Raw genomic sequence first — 15000 nt, 5'->3', positions numbered from 1 at the left:
TTAGCTGCGGTCTTCATCGATCCATGAGCCGAGTGATCCCCTGCCTAGGGTTTTATAGTAAGGTTCCCAATGTAACACAATCCCGGTGGTACGTCCAAAGACTAACTTTCTGACTAAGTTGTCTTTATTACCCAATAGTCCCAGGCCTTGTGACTTGTGGCTCATGTCTACGCCCATGGCCACCATTCGCTAAGATAGTTTTGAAGTCACTTTGAAGGCCCAGGAACAACTCTCTTAGCACATCGGTTAACCTGACGCCGCAGTCAACTCATGTGCTTGGATCGGATCGAGCTATTGAGTATTGGGCCTGCATACTCGCTCATCCGTATCCTTTGCGTACCGCCCCATGGCCCTTGTATGTCTGCACCACAGTTCCTGTTCGTTCCGTGCCTATGGCCGGATACGTATTGCACATCGGTATACCTGTCGCTACTCAGGCAACTCGTGTGCGTGGATTGGATCGAGAACATGGTGTGTGCCCCATGTTATAATTGATAGTCCATATCCACTTTATAGGTTAAAGTCATAAGTTGTGATTGCACAACCATTCTTCATAAGAGTTTAATCACTCTTCAACTAACTTTCGTTCTGGTGTCTTGGTATCAAATCGCGTAAGACACAAGATTCTACTGGCCAAATAGAATCTAGCACATTGGTTAACCTGACGCCGCAGTCAACTCATGTGCTTGGATCGGATCGAGCTATTGAGTATTGGGCCTGCATACTCGCTCATCCGTATCCTTTGTGTACCGCCCCATGGCCCCGTCCTTAGAGTTAATGACTAATAGGCTTAACTCTTGTTTGTCTGCACCACAGTTCCCGTTCGTTCCGTGCCGTAGCCGGATACGTATTGCACACTAGTAGACACCGTAATCTGACGTATCTAACACACCACTATTGTAACTCGTCGTCGAAGGACCTTTCAAGTGCCTGATGGCCAGGGGAGCTCTTACACGGCACGGATACACAGTGATGCTCGCCCATCAAAGTGTACAACGATCGAGTTTGCTTAAGTGTCTGGGTACCTACACACCAGACACAATGCAATGGCCACGGATCCACACAAGGCACATCACATGCAGAAAGCTTCACCAGATTATGACACATACCACACTCTTGTAACTCGTCGTCGAAGGGGCGTTCAAAGTGCCTTACGGCTAGGGGAGATCTAGCACGGCACGGAGACACAGTGATGGTTGCCCATCAAAGTGTACAACGATCGAGTTTGCTTTCCGCGCAAGCGTTCTAAGTGTCTGGGTACCTACACACCAGACACAATGCAATGGCCACGGATCCACACAAGGCACATCACATGCAGAAAGCTTCACCAGATTCTGACACATACCACACACATGCAACTCGTCGTCGAAGGGGCGTTCAAGTGCCTTACGGCTAGGGGAGATCTAGCTCGGCACGGAGACACAGTGATGGTCACCCATCAAAGTGTACAACGAACGAGTTGGCTTTCAACAAATTCTGACACATAGCAAGCGAGCGACCGAGCTACACCGAAGGCAGCCCATGGTTGGTCACTCGCGGACGATCATCAGTAATGATCCTTCCGCAGGTTCACCTACGGAAACCTTGTTACGACTTTTACTTCCTCTAAATCATCAAGTTCGGTCAACTTCAGCCATGCCAGCTGCAGCTCACGAAGGAACCGCGGAAGGTAAGCCTCCAGAAACCTCACTAAATAATCCATCGGTAGTAGCGACGGGCGGTGTGTACAAAGGGCAGGGACGTAATCAGCACTAGCTAATGACTAGTGCTTACTAGAAATTCCAGGTTCATGGGGACCGTTGCAGTCCCCAATCCCGACTAGATGGGCATTTTAGTGATTTCCCGTTCCTCTCGGAATGGGGGCGCCTATTGGCGAGAACACGCTGCGACCCACATTGTAGCACGCGTGCAGCCCAGAACATCTAAGGGCATCACGGACCTGTTATCGCTCATTCTCAGCTTGCTAAACACAAGTTGTCCCGCTAAGCAGGGCAAACGTAGCCGACGACCGCCCGTGAAGGCGCCGCCCGGCTGTAACGTCAGGTGCGCCCGGAGGCGCACTGCTGACAGCGTTCTAGTTAGCATGTTTGAGTCACGTTCGTTATCGGAATTAACCAGACAAATCATTCCACGAACTAAGAACGGCCATGCACCACTACCCTTAAATTTGAGAAAGAGCTATCAATCTGTCTTACCTCGATAAGTTTGGACCTGGTAAATTTTCCCGTGTTGAGTCAAATTAAGCCGCAAGCTCCACTTCTTGTGGTGCCCTTCCGTCAATTCCTTTAAGTTTCAACTTTGCAACCATACTTCCCCCGGAACCCGATTTTGGTTTCCCGGAAGCGACTGAGAGCACCGAATAGGGGTAGCGTCTCCCAATTGCTAATTGGCATCGTTTACGGTTAGAACTAGGGCGGTATCTAATCGCCTTCGATCCTCTAACTTTCGTTCTTGATTAAAGAAAGCATCCATGGCAAACGCTTTCGCTTCAGTTGGTCCTACGACGGTCTACGAATTTCACCTCTCGCGCCGTAATACCAATGCCCCCAACTACTTCTGTTAATCATTACCTCTAGGTTTCTGACAAACCAACGAAATCGTATAAACCGAGGTCATATTCCATTATTCCATGCAAGATTATTCTCGGCCAACGCCAACCCCACGGGGGGGCCGGACGCTTTGTCTTAGCCTGCTTTGAGCACTCTAATTTGTTCAAGGTAAATGTGAGTATCTTGAGCACCATGAGGAGCCCGTGCCGGAGTTAACCGGTAGCACGGTACTCGTTCACAGAGTAACGCCCAAGTACACCATTGTGAGTCGCAGCCGTGAGCGCGCGCACGAACGGCCCCGGCGTGTAACCGGGCGCCCGTGGCGGTCACGTGTCTGGACGGGCAATCAACTTCGAACGTTTTAACCGCAACAACTTTAATATACGCTAGTGGAGCTGGAATTACCGCGGCTGCTGGCACCAGACTTGCCCTCCACTTGATCCTTGTTGAAGGATTTATACTCAACTCATTCCAATTATGGACCATCGTTAGAGAGGTCCATATTGTTATTTCTCGTCACTACCTCCCCGTACTGGGATTGGGTAATTTACGCGCCTGCTGCCTTCCTTGGATGTGGTAGCCATTTCTCAGGCTCCCTCTCCGGAATCGAACCCTGATTCCCCGTTACCCGTCGCAACCATGGTAGTCCTCTACACTACCATCAATAGTTGATAGGGCAGACATTTGAAAGATCTGTCGTCAGTCGACAAGCGACCATACGATCTGCGTCCTTATCCAGACTTCAACTCAAGCCGCCCGGAGGCGATTGGTTTAACTAATAAGTGCACCAGTTCAGCTACCCGCGAGGGCAACAGTCCCGGCATGTTGCATGTATTAGCTCTGGATTTTCCACAGTTATCCAAGTAACTAGTGGTAGGATGATCTTGTGAATTATAGCTGTTATACTGAGCCTTATGCGGTTTCACATTCATTTATGTTTGTACTTAGACATGCATGGCTTAACCTTTGAGACAAGCGTATATTACTGGTAGGATCAACCAGAATTCGTTCCACTACAGACACACACTCGCTTAGTGGGAAATAAATTTCCACACAACTCTCTCTCTCTAGAACCATATGGAATGGCTCTTTGGTGTTGGGTAAGGCACCAATTTGTTGGGGTGTAACGGTCACCACCAACTTTAAGTTTGTTAGGGCACAACGGAAACCACTAACTAAACTTTAGGAAACTAAATTTCCTCACACATTATCTCTCACCATATTAGCACTAGGTGCTATCCACGATTGTACAACGTTTCAACTCTTGAATCGACCGTAGGGCCGCGGAATTGCTTCCGGGCCCCTATTCTCGCTATTAATTGTTCATCTCTTTCAATACATCGAGTTCGTTCCATTGGGTAGTTCGCATGGCGAACGTTTTGATGCAGCCCCCTGGGGGACCACGGCACTTTACACCGGGTATGGTGTATGCGCAACCTACAGATAACAATAAACCCCTTATGCGTGTGTAAACCGATGTTGGGCTGCTCAACATCTTTCATGGTTACATCACTTGCACCAGAACCCACGGTGCCGATTTGGTAATATGTTGTACATTTACTCTCAAGATGTACGCTTCGGCCCCTTATTCAGGGGCTCAAGCTATTACCAGCAAGAACAATCCTCATCCAGACTTGAACTCGAAACACCTGGAGGCGAACGGTTTAACTAATAAGTGCACCAGTCTTGAATCCATGCGTCGGTGGAAACAATGCCGGCGTGTTGCATGTATTAGCTCTGAACTTAGCGAGTGATTGCCTTGCAGCTGTCATACTGAGCGTAGAGCGTGATTATCGCTCACTTGAACCATGTTGAATGGCTCTTTGGTGTAGGGTAAGGCACCAATTTGTTGGGGCGTAACGGTCACCACCAACTTAAGACTTGCTTATAGGTATTTCAACGTTTTCAACTCTTAAATCGACCGTGTTTCATTATCATCTCTTCTTCTTATTAAATGCATAGAGTTCGTTCCATTGGGTAGTTCGCGTGGCGAACGGTTTGATGCAGCCCCCCGGGGGGGACCACGGCACTTTACACCGGGCATGGTGTATGCGCAACCTACAGATCACCAATATATTTGTGATCGATAATGCACACTTCTTACACGACTGACCAGTCGACAGCGCTGCCTTCCTATTATGCGTGTGTAAACCGATGTTGGGCTGCTCAACATCTTTCACGGTTACATCACTTGCACCCGAACCCATGGTGCCGATTTGGTAATATGTTGTACATGGTCTCAAGATGTACGCTTCGACCCCTTATTCAGGGGCTCAAGCTATTACCAGCAAGATCAATCCTCATCCAGACTTGAACTCGAAACACCCGGAGGCGAACGGTTTAACTAATAAGTGCACCAGTCTTGAATCCATGCGTCGGTGGAAACAATGCCGGCATGTTGCATGTATTAGCTCTGAACATAGCGAGTGATTGCCTTGTAGCTGTCGAACTGAGCGTAGAATGTGATTATCGCTCACTTGAAAGGGTCAAGCCCTTTCGAGTCGTCCGGTTTTTACGCCAGACGACTCGGTTCACCATCTTTCGGGAAGGGACCGTCTCGGTCGCAAGCTGCTCCGGTCCCTAAACAACCTGCGACAAATGATAGGAAATGCCGACATCAACACGTGTTCAGTTTGGTTTATCGCTCATAGGTCTTTTTGACCATCGATCCCTGATTATAACTCTCAATTAAACAGTCAGGAGAGTAAGGCATGCCCATCGATATCTCATCGAAAGGCGATACCGCAAGAACGGCCAACGACACATCAGGTGATCGATTATTGCTACGACTTTTGCTTAATCGTTTCCACTCCTTAGAGAAAGAAACCCCCGGGGACCGTCTCGGTCGCAAGCTGCTCCGGTCCCTAAACAACCTGCGACAAATGATAGGAAATGCCGACATCAATACGTGTTCAGTTTGGTTTATCGCTCATTGGTCTGTTCGACCATCGATCCCTGATTAAACTCTCAGTAATCCAGTCGGGAGAGTAAGGCATGCCCATCGATATCTCATCGACAGGCGATACCGCTTGAACGGCCAACGACACATCAGAGGATCGTATCTTGCTACAACTTTTGCTTAATCGTTTCTTCTCCTTGGAGAAAGAAACCCCCGGGGACCGTCTCGGCCGCAAGCTGCTCCGGTCCCTAAACAACCTGCGGCATCAAATGATAGGAAAAGCCGACATCAATACGTGTTCAGTTTGGTTTATCGCTCATTGGTCTTGTTTGACCATCGATCCCTGATTAATACTCTCAATTAGAAGGTCGGTAGAGTAAGGCATGCCCATCGATATCTCATCGACAGGCGATACCGCATGAACGGCCAACGACACATCAGAGGATCGTATCTTGCTACAACTCTTGCTTAATAGTTTCCACTCCTTGGAGAAAGAAACCCCCGGGGACCGTCTCGGCCGCAAGTTGCTCCGGTCCCTAAACAACCTGCGGCATCAAATGATAGGAAAAGCCGACATCAATACGTGTTCAGTTTGGTTTATCGCTCATAGGTCTGTTTGACCATCGATCCTAGAATTCAACTTTCGAGTAAGGCATGCCCGTCGATATCTCATCGATAGGCGATACCGGTAGAACGGCCAACGACACACATCTAGGATCGCATTTACTCTTCCTTGGATGGATAACCAATACCCTAGGACCGTTTCATCGCGAGCTGCTCCGGTCCTCAAACAACTCGCGAACCACCGATAGGATGATATTAGGAATGGCCGACTTTCATCCTTTAACTCTCAGTTCTGCTTACCAAAACATAGGTACTTGGACCTTTAAGACCACTATATGTTCCCCGATCGGGGGCAATCGGAACGTCTATCCATCATCAACATCGTTTCACTCATTCCGAACCACCAAATTGGACAGACAGTACCATATTCACCAACCGATTGCTTCAACTTCGCAAACTGTATGGTAAGTTCTACTAATTTCACATCTTACCATCGACTAATAGTGCATAAATCCACTTGGAAATCACTTTTCCTTGGTCCTCGGACCTTCTACGACAACGTCCAACAAATATCCGAAGTCGTTTCCCAACTTAGACCAAGCATTTCGTATCTTTACTTCTAATCGATTTTTTCTCTCATAATTGACGATCAAAATCTAAAAACCACATTTTGAGCCAGAAGCAGTCGTCCGATCGTCCTGGGGGTAGTCTCAATCGATTTAGAAGGGCCCAATTCATAAAGATACGTACTCAGTCAAATTCATGCTTCTGGCTCACCTACCCCCTATATAGAAAACGAAAGCGTACAGGCGTGGAAAACGTGCCATTTTTCTCCATCACGGACTTTTTTTTTCTCGTTGCACCGACTCTAGTAAAAAAGTGAAATTTTTTACTAGTTACCAACTTTTGCAAATTATCATCGGATATCACTTTTCATGGTCTATAGTAAGTTCTTATCACGTTTTAGTAGTTTTTGAAAAAAAAATTTTTTTGAACTTTTCAAAATTTTTCAAAACAAAGTTTTTGTAGGCGGTTTTGTGTATGGAGGGTTACTAGTCTCGGGGTCACTGTTTGACCAAAAAACCACTATATATCATTCGAAAGGTAATTTCAAGGGCTACAAAAAATTGTTCTACGGCACCCCCCTCCGACGTCTAGTATTCGAGTTATTGGCCAAAAACCATCACTTGAGCGATTTTTCGTTCAGGGTACCCGACTCTAGTAAAAAAGTGAAATTTTTCTCGATTGACCAAGTGTTGCAAATGACCATCGGATTTCACTTTTTATGGTCTATAGTGAGTTCTGATCACGATTTGGTACTTTTTGAAAAAATTTTTTTGACGCACTTTTCAAAATTTTGCAAAACCAAAACTTTTTAGGCGGTTTTGTGTATGGAGGGTTACTAGTCTCGGGGTCACTGTTTGACCAAAAAACCACTATATATCATTCGAAAGGTAATTTCAAGGGCTACAAAAAATTGTTCTACGGCACCCCCCTCCGACGTCTAGTATTCGAGTTATTGGCCAAAAACCGCAACTATAGCGGTTTTTCGTACAGGGTACCCGACTCTAGTAAAATGATGCGATTTTTACTAGTCTAGGAACTTTTTGGTCAAAAAATCAAGTATATGTCATTCGATAGATAATTTCAAGGGCTACAAAAAATTGTTCTACGGCACCCCCCTCCGACGTCTAGTATTCGAGTTATTGGCCAAAAACCGCAACTATAGCGGTTTTTCGTACAGGGTACCCGACTCTAGTAAAATGATGCGATTTTTACTAGTCTAGGAACTTTTTGGTCAAAAAATCAAGTATATGTCATTCGATAGATAATTTCAAGGGCTACCAAAAATTGTTCCACGACACCCCCCTGCGACGTCTAGTATTCGAGTTATTAGCCAAAAACCGCAACTTAAGCGGTTTTTCGTCCAGGGTACCCGACTCTAGTAAAATGATGCGATTTTTACTAGTCTAGGGAACTTTTTGGCCAAAAATCAAGTATATGTCATTCGATAGATAATTTCAAGGGCTACCAAAAATTGTTCCACGACACCCCCCTGCGACGTCTAGTATTCGAGTTATTAGCCAAAAACCGCAATTATAGCGGTTTTTCGTCCAGGGTACCCGACTCTAGTAAAATGATGCGATTTTTACTAGTCTAGGGAACTTTTTGGCCAAAAATCAAGTATATGTCATTCGATAGATAATTTCAAGGGCTACCAAAAATTGTTCCACGACACCCCCCTGCGACGTCTAGTATTCGAGTTATTAGCCAAAAACCGCAATTATAGCGGTTTTTCGTCCAGGGTACCCGACTCTAGTAAAATGATGCGATTTTTACTAGTCTAGGGAACTTTTTGGCCAAAAATCAAGTATATGTCATTCGATAGATAATTTCAAGGGCTACCAAAAATTGTTCCATGACACCCCCCTGCGACGTCTAGTATTCGAGTTATGGGCCAAAAACCATTCATACTTGAGCATTTTGCTCATTTTGCCTGTACGGGTACCGGGGACTAGTAAAATCAGGCCAATTTTACTAGAGTAGGGGTCCTTTTTGGTCAAAAAAACAACTTTTGCTCGTTCGATAGGGAATCGATAGGGCAACAAAAAATCGTTCTACGACCCCCCCTTCCGATGTCTAGTATTCGAGTTATGGGCCAAAAACAGTTTATAGCTAATTTTTCACTCGATTTTTCACCAAGTATCGCACATTACTCCGGTTCTATACATTGGATCGTCAATCTTTAAGATTTTATGGGTAGTTCCAACTGTTTGCTACATTTCATCCATACATCACCAACCGATTCAATGTCTGTGCTAGAAGTTATTAGAGGAATAAAAAAATTTACCCTTGGCTTTGGACCGTACAATTTTACCCATTTTTGGCCCATATTTGCCCCATAGCTCCGCCGGTATCCAAGATATGGCCACACTTTCTTCTGGCCATGGGTAGATGGCACTTGTGGCTAGATTTCTTCCATGCACCACTAATCGCTACCATGTCTGTGGCCGGAGCTATTCACGAAAGCGTCTCGCGCACTTGGTCGGATTTTTGGTCCAACTTGCACCATTTTTGGCCCATATTTGCCCCATAGCTCCGCCGGTATCCAAGATATGGCCACACTTTCTTCTGGCCATGGGTAGATGGCACTTGTGGCTAGATTTCTTCCATGCACCACTAATCGCTACCATGTCTGTGGCCGGAGCTATTCGACGAACAACCATCGCATTTACCTAGGTACTTTTTCGGATTTTTGGTCCAACTTGCACCATTTTTGGCCCATATTTGCCCCATAGCTCCGCCGGTATCCAAGATATGGCCACACTTTCTTCTGGCCATGGGTAGATGGCACTTGTGGCTAGATTTCTTCCATGCACCACTAATCGCTACCATGTCTGTGGCCGGAGCTATTCGACGAACAACCATCGCATTCACCTTCTCGTTGCACTTCTTCGGGAATTTGGTGCAACCAAGTTTTCACTATAACTTGGTCATTTTCCGTCCATCGGACATGCGGTTTTGGGTGTCGATACTTGACACCGCACGCTACAATATGTTCCTCCACGACCATGTGGTCCGATGCTTCCAACAGGAGCTATTCGAGGAGTACCGATTTTTCACCATTAAAAATGCTCAATTTTGCACCAACTTTTGCCTATAACTCAGGCTGTATCGATCGGATCTTCAATCTTGAAAAAGTTTTGGATAGGTGGCACCAAATGCTACATTTCGTTCTTCCACGTCAACTTTGTCCGATGTCTAGCAAAAAAGTTATTCGCGAACCAAGTCCAGAACCCATGCAATGGCTGCCCTCATTGCATACATCACGGCGGTTAACTCTCGTTACTCTATACCGTGGACTTGGTACTTTTTCAGGCATTCGTTGCTACTTCTCGGTTCATGATATTCGTTTACGGTCTTCACTAGGGCATTTGGTGCTCCTTATCGGTTCATGATATTCGTTTACGGTCTTCACTAGGGCATTTGGTGCTCCTTATCGGTTCATGATATTCGTTTACGGTCTTCACTAGGGCATTTGGTGCTCCTTCTCGGTTCATGATATTCGTTTACGGTCTTCACTAGGGCATTTGGTACTGGGCTTCCCACTTTCTACTGATCGATCCATACTCACTTGCGTGCACCTAGCCTAGGAAGGTTTCCTATGGCTTCCCATCTTTCTACTGATCGATCCATACTCACTTGCGTGCACCTAGCCTAGGAAGGTTTCCTATGGCTTCCCATCTTTCTACTGATCGATCCATACTCACTTGCGTGCACCTAGCCTAGGAAGGTTTCCTATGGCTTCCCATCTTTCTACTGATCGATCCATACTCACTTGCGTGCACCTAGCCTAGGAAGGTTTCCTATGGCTTCCCATCTTTCTACTGATCGATCCATACTCACTTGCGTGCACCTAGCCTAGGAAGGTTTCCTTGGGCTTCCCATCTTTCTACTGATCGATCCATACTCACTTGCGTGCACCTAGCCTAGGAAGGTTTCCTATGGCTTCCCATCTTTCTACTGATCGATCCATACTCACTTGCGTGCACCTAGCCTAGGAAGGTTTCCTTGGGCTTCCCATCTTTCTACTGATCGATCCATACTCACTTGCGTGCACCTAGCCTAGGAAGGTTTCCTTGGGCTTCCCATCTTTCTACTGATCGATCCATACTCACTTGCGTGCACCTAGCCTAGGAAGGTTTCCTATGGCTTCCCATCTTTCTACTGATCGATCCATACTCACTTGCGTGCACCTAGCCTAGGAAGGTTTCCTATGGCTTCCCATCTTTCTACTGATCGATCCATACTCACTTGCGTGCACCTAGCCTAGGAAGGTTTCCTATGGCTTCCCATCTTTCTACTGATCGATCCATACTCACTTGCGTGCACCTAGCCTAGGAAGGTTTCCTATGGCTTCCCATCTTTCTACTGATCGATCCATACTCACTTGCGTGCACCTAGCCTAGGAAGGTTTCCTATGGCTTCCCATCTTTCTACTGATCGATCCATACTCACTTGCGTGCACCTAGCCTAGGAAGGTTTCCTATGGCTTCCCATCTTTCTACTGATCGATCCATACTCACTTGCGTGCACCTAGCCTAGGAAGGTTTCCTTGGGCTTCCCATCTTTCTACTGATCGATCCATACTCACTTGCGTGCACCTAGCCTAGGAAGGTTTCCTTGGGCTTCCCATCTTTCTACTGATCGATCCATACTCACTTGCGTGCACCTAGCCTAGGAAGGTTTCCTTGGGCTTCCCATCTTTCTACTGATCGATCCATACTCACTTGCGTGCACCTAGCCTAGGAAGGTTTCCTATGGCTTCCCATCTTTCTACTGATCGATCCATACTCACTTGCGTGCACCTAGCCTAGGAAGGTTTCCTATGGCTTCCCATCTTTCTACTGATCGATCCATACTCACTTGCGTGCACCTAGCCTAGGAAGGTTTCCTATGGCTTCCCATCTTTCTACTGATCGATCCATACTCACTTGCGTGCACCTAGCCTAGGAAGGTTTCCCTTTGGTACCGACTTCCATCTACGCACTCGATATAACCTAGGTACTTGGTACCGATGATGGTTAACACTCAAGCATTTCTTGCATCCTGCGTGCAAGGTACCAATTTTCACTTCTCAGGTGCGTTTATGAGCCCGCATTAATCCAATATCGCTCTGATGGCCTTTCTTATTATTTCATCCGATAGCCCTTGCCAAAAGCTACCAAAAGTTCCTCCACGGCCATGTGCTCCGACGCTTAGTTTAGGAAATATTCGAAAAAATTCAAAATAGGAAGCATTTTCTTATTGGAAAATCACCTTAAATCGATGGCCATTTTTTGGGCAAAAACTTTAACGTCTTCCCGACTTTGCGGGAATTGCGAATTTTAGGCACCCAGAGAAAATCTTTTACTGTAAGGGGGCGGCCGCGAAGTTGCCCAAAGTCTCGGACACAAAAATTCTCAAGTTCCCCACTCTAGTAAATCGCCCTATGAGTATCTCCTGGCCCGCGAGCTCTGCGAGCGGGCCAGCTTCGGCGATTTTTGCCTTTTCGCCTAGGCGGTTCTTCTACGAAATTGGTCCACAGCTTTTGCTCAGAAAGCTAGCATTTGTTGCAACAGTTAGGTACTTGGTACCACATTTTGGTATCCATTTGGGCATTTGTGGCAACTACTCGGTACTTTGGCCCACATTTCGCTCTACTCGGGCTTCTATGGTGGTACTTGTCGGTACTTCTGGCCAACTTAGGCCAATTGGGTGCAACTTGTGGGTACTCTGTGGGTACTTTAGGGCGTATTGTGTCTTTCGGGTGAACCTTCGCTATACTTCATGGGTACTGATGGCCAACTTAGGAACATTCAGTGCAACCTTTGGGCCTAAGGAAATTTGTCCAACTCTTTGGACTTAGAAAATTTTCTGGACTTAGAAAATTTTCTGGACTTGTAAAAATTTTCAAATGTTCAATTTGGCCCACATTTCGCTCTACTCGGGCCTCTATGGTGCTACTTGGCGGTACTTTTGGCCAACTTAGGCCAATTGGGTGCTCTTTGTGGGTACTCTATCGGTACTTTTGGCCAACTTAGGCCAATGGGGTGCTATATGTGGGTGCTCTATCGGTACTTTTGGCCATGTTAGGCCCATTCGGTGCTATTTGTGGGTACTCTATCGGTACTTTTGGCCATGTTAGGCCCATTCGGTGCTATTTGTGGGTACTCTATCAGTACTTTTGGCCAACTTAGGCCAACTCAGTGCTACTTGTGGGTACTCTATCGGTACTTTTGGCCAACTTAGGCCAACGCGGTGCTATTTGTGGGTACTCTATCGGTACTTTTGGCCAACTTAGGCCCATTCGGTGCTATTTGTGGGTACTCTATCGGTACTTTTGGCCAACATAGGCCAATTGGGTGCTCTTTGTGGGTACTCTATCGGTACTTTTGGCCATGTTAGGCCCATTCGGTGCTATTTGTGGGTACTCTATCAGTACTTTTGGCCAACTTAGGCCAACTCAGTGCTACTTGTGGGTACTCTATCGGTACTTTTGGCCAACTTAGGCCAACGCGGTGCTATTTGTGGGTACTCTATCGGTACTTTTGGCCAACTTAGGCCCATTCGGTGCTATTTGTGGGTACTCTATCGGTACTTTTGGCCAACATAGGCCAATTGGGTGCTACTTGTGGGTGCTCTATCGGTACTTTTGGCCAACTTAGGCCAACTGGGTGCTATTTGTGGGTACTCTATCGGTACTTTTGGCCAACATAGGCCAATTGGGTGCTACTTTTGGGTGCTCTATCGGTACTTTTGGCCAACTTAGGCCAACTGGGTGCTATTTGTGGGTACTCTATCGGTACTTTTGGCCAACTTAGGCCAACTCAGTGCTTCTTGTGGGTACTCTATCGGTACTTTTGGCCAACTTAGGCCAATTGGGTGCTATTTGTGGGTACTCTATCGGTACTTTTGGCCAACTTAGGCCAACTCAGTGCTACTTGTGGGTACTCTATCGGTACTTTTGGCCAACTTAGGCCAATTGGGTGCTCTTTGTGGGTGCTCTATCGGTACTTTGGGACATATTATGTCCTTCGGGTGAACCTTCTCGATACCTCATGGGTACTTGTGGCCAACTTAGGAAAATTCAGTGCAACCTATGGGCCTTTGGAAATTGTTCCAACACTTTGGACTTAGAAAATTTTCTGGACTTAGAAAATTTTTTGGACTTAGAAAAATTTTCAACTTCTGTATCTTCTTCATCATGTTCCATTTTGTGGGACTTAGAAAATTTTCTGGACTTAGAAAATTTTTTGGACTTAGGAAATTTTTCAACACTTGTAAAATTTTTGTTCCTTCTTTGAAGAAGAATACTTTCCACTATTAGCTTCTTTCTCTTTTTCTTCTTAGTTGTCTTCTTATTTTCGGTCCGAGAGCGCCGACACTTGTAAAATTATCTAAGTCCGAAGACTTTTGGAATGAACCAAAAGTCAACGAACACAATACATCAACCCTATCAACATCAAGTGGCAACCCGAAGGAAGCGCAGCGGCCAGCCCATGTACAACGCGAAGTTGTAGCATGCAACCAACCAACCGCTAACCTCCAACGGCACTCAATGTATTCGTTACACATGGGCGCACCTGCACCACACTGTCGTGACCATCCAACGAGCCGTCGGTTCGGTCGTGTGTTACAAGCACCCCATCACATAGGCATAGAGTCACCACACAGTGTTCTTCAACACTCTCGTCACATGGTGCAAGTCACGGTACGCACCACCAATGTGCACTGGTTGGCCAATTCCAGCACACACGGGGCGCGCACGCGCAAGCACTAACCACCAAGCATGGGTCGCCTGAGAGGATCGATGCGAACGCATCTCTACAACTTGAAGCTCCCAGCCTGTAGTCCCGTCGTTTGCGGGCGGTCGTAGGTGTCGAAACTAGTGATATCCACAGTCGGCAAGCTCGTCCACCGGTGTTCCCAACATGTATGGTACTAACACGTGCAGCGCGAACCCGCCCTTTGCGGCCTAGTAGTAAGCGGGGATGAGACGCCAGTGTGCCAATGGACAGCACGGACGGTTCTCGGAGGGTTGTTAGGCCCGCTAGCTTACGACCACCTAATGGGTATAAGAAGCGCTATCAGCTCGGATTGGATACGACCTTAGAGGCGTTCAGGCATAATCCAGCGGACGTAGCGTCATACCATAGTCCGTTCGAACTAGTATTGAGCCAGTGGTCCGTACCTGTGGTTCCTCTCGTACTGCACAGGAATTCCGTTAAGATAGCGACAAACAATGCACACCAGTAGGGTAAAACTAACCTGTCTCACGACGGTCTAAACCCAGCTCACGTTCCCTTGAAAGGGTGAACAATCCTACGCTTGGTAAATTTTGCTTTACAATGATAGGAAGAGCCGACATCGAAGGATCAAAAAGCCACGTCGCTATGAACGCTTGGCGGCCACAAGCCAGTTATCCCTGTGTGGTGACGTTCGAGC

General features: G+C 46.7%; 1 non-coding gene across 1 annotated transcript in view; it reads right to left on the bottom strand.

The window, feature by feature from the left end:
• Positions 1 to 52, bottom strand: part of LOC125773746 (5.8S ribosomal RNA) — a 158-nt gene extending 106 nt beyond the window's left edge. The window contains exon 1 of the ribosomal RNA XR_007420347.1: positions 1 to 52. This exon is cut by the window's left edge and continues 106 nt beyond it. This is a non-coding gene — a ribosomal RNA (5.8S ribosomal RNA).
• Positions 53 to 15000: the final 14948 nt, after the last annotated feature.

Source organism: Anopheles funestus (genome assembly GCF_943734845.2).
Source record: "Anopheles funestus chromosome X unlocalized genomic scaffold, idAnoFuneDA-416_04 X_unloc_50, whole genome shotgun sequence".
In the NCBI taxonomy this organism is placed as follows: domain Eukaryota; kingdom Metazoa; phylum Arthropoda; class Insecta; order Diptera; family Culicidae; genus Anopheles; species Anopheles funestus.
The sequence above is the reverse complement of the archived record's forward strand: the minus strand, read 5'-3'. Positions and strand labels throughout refer to the sequence as shown.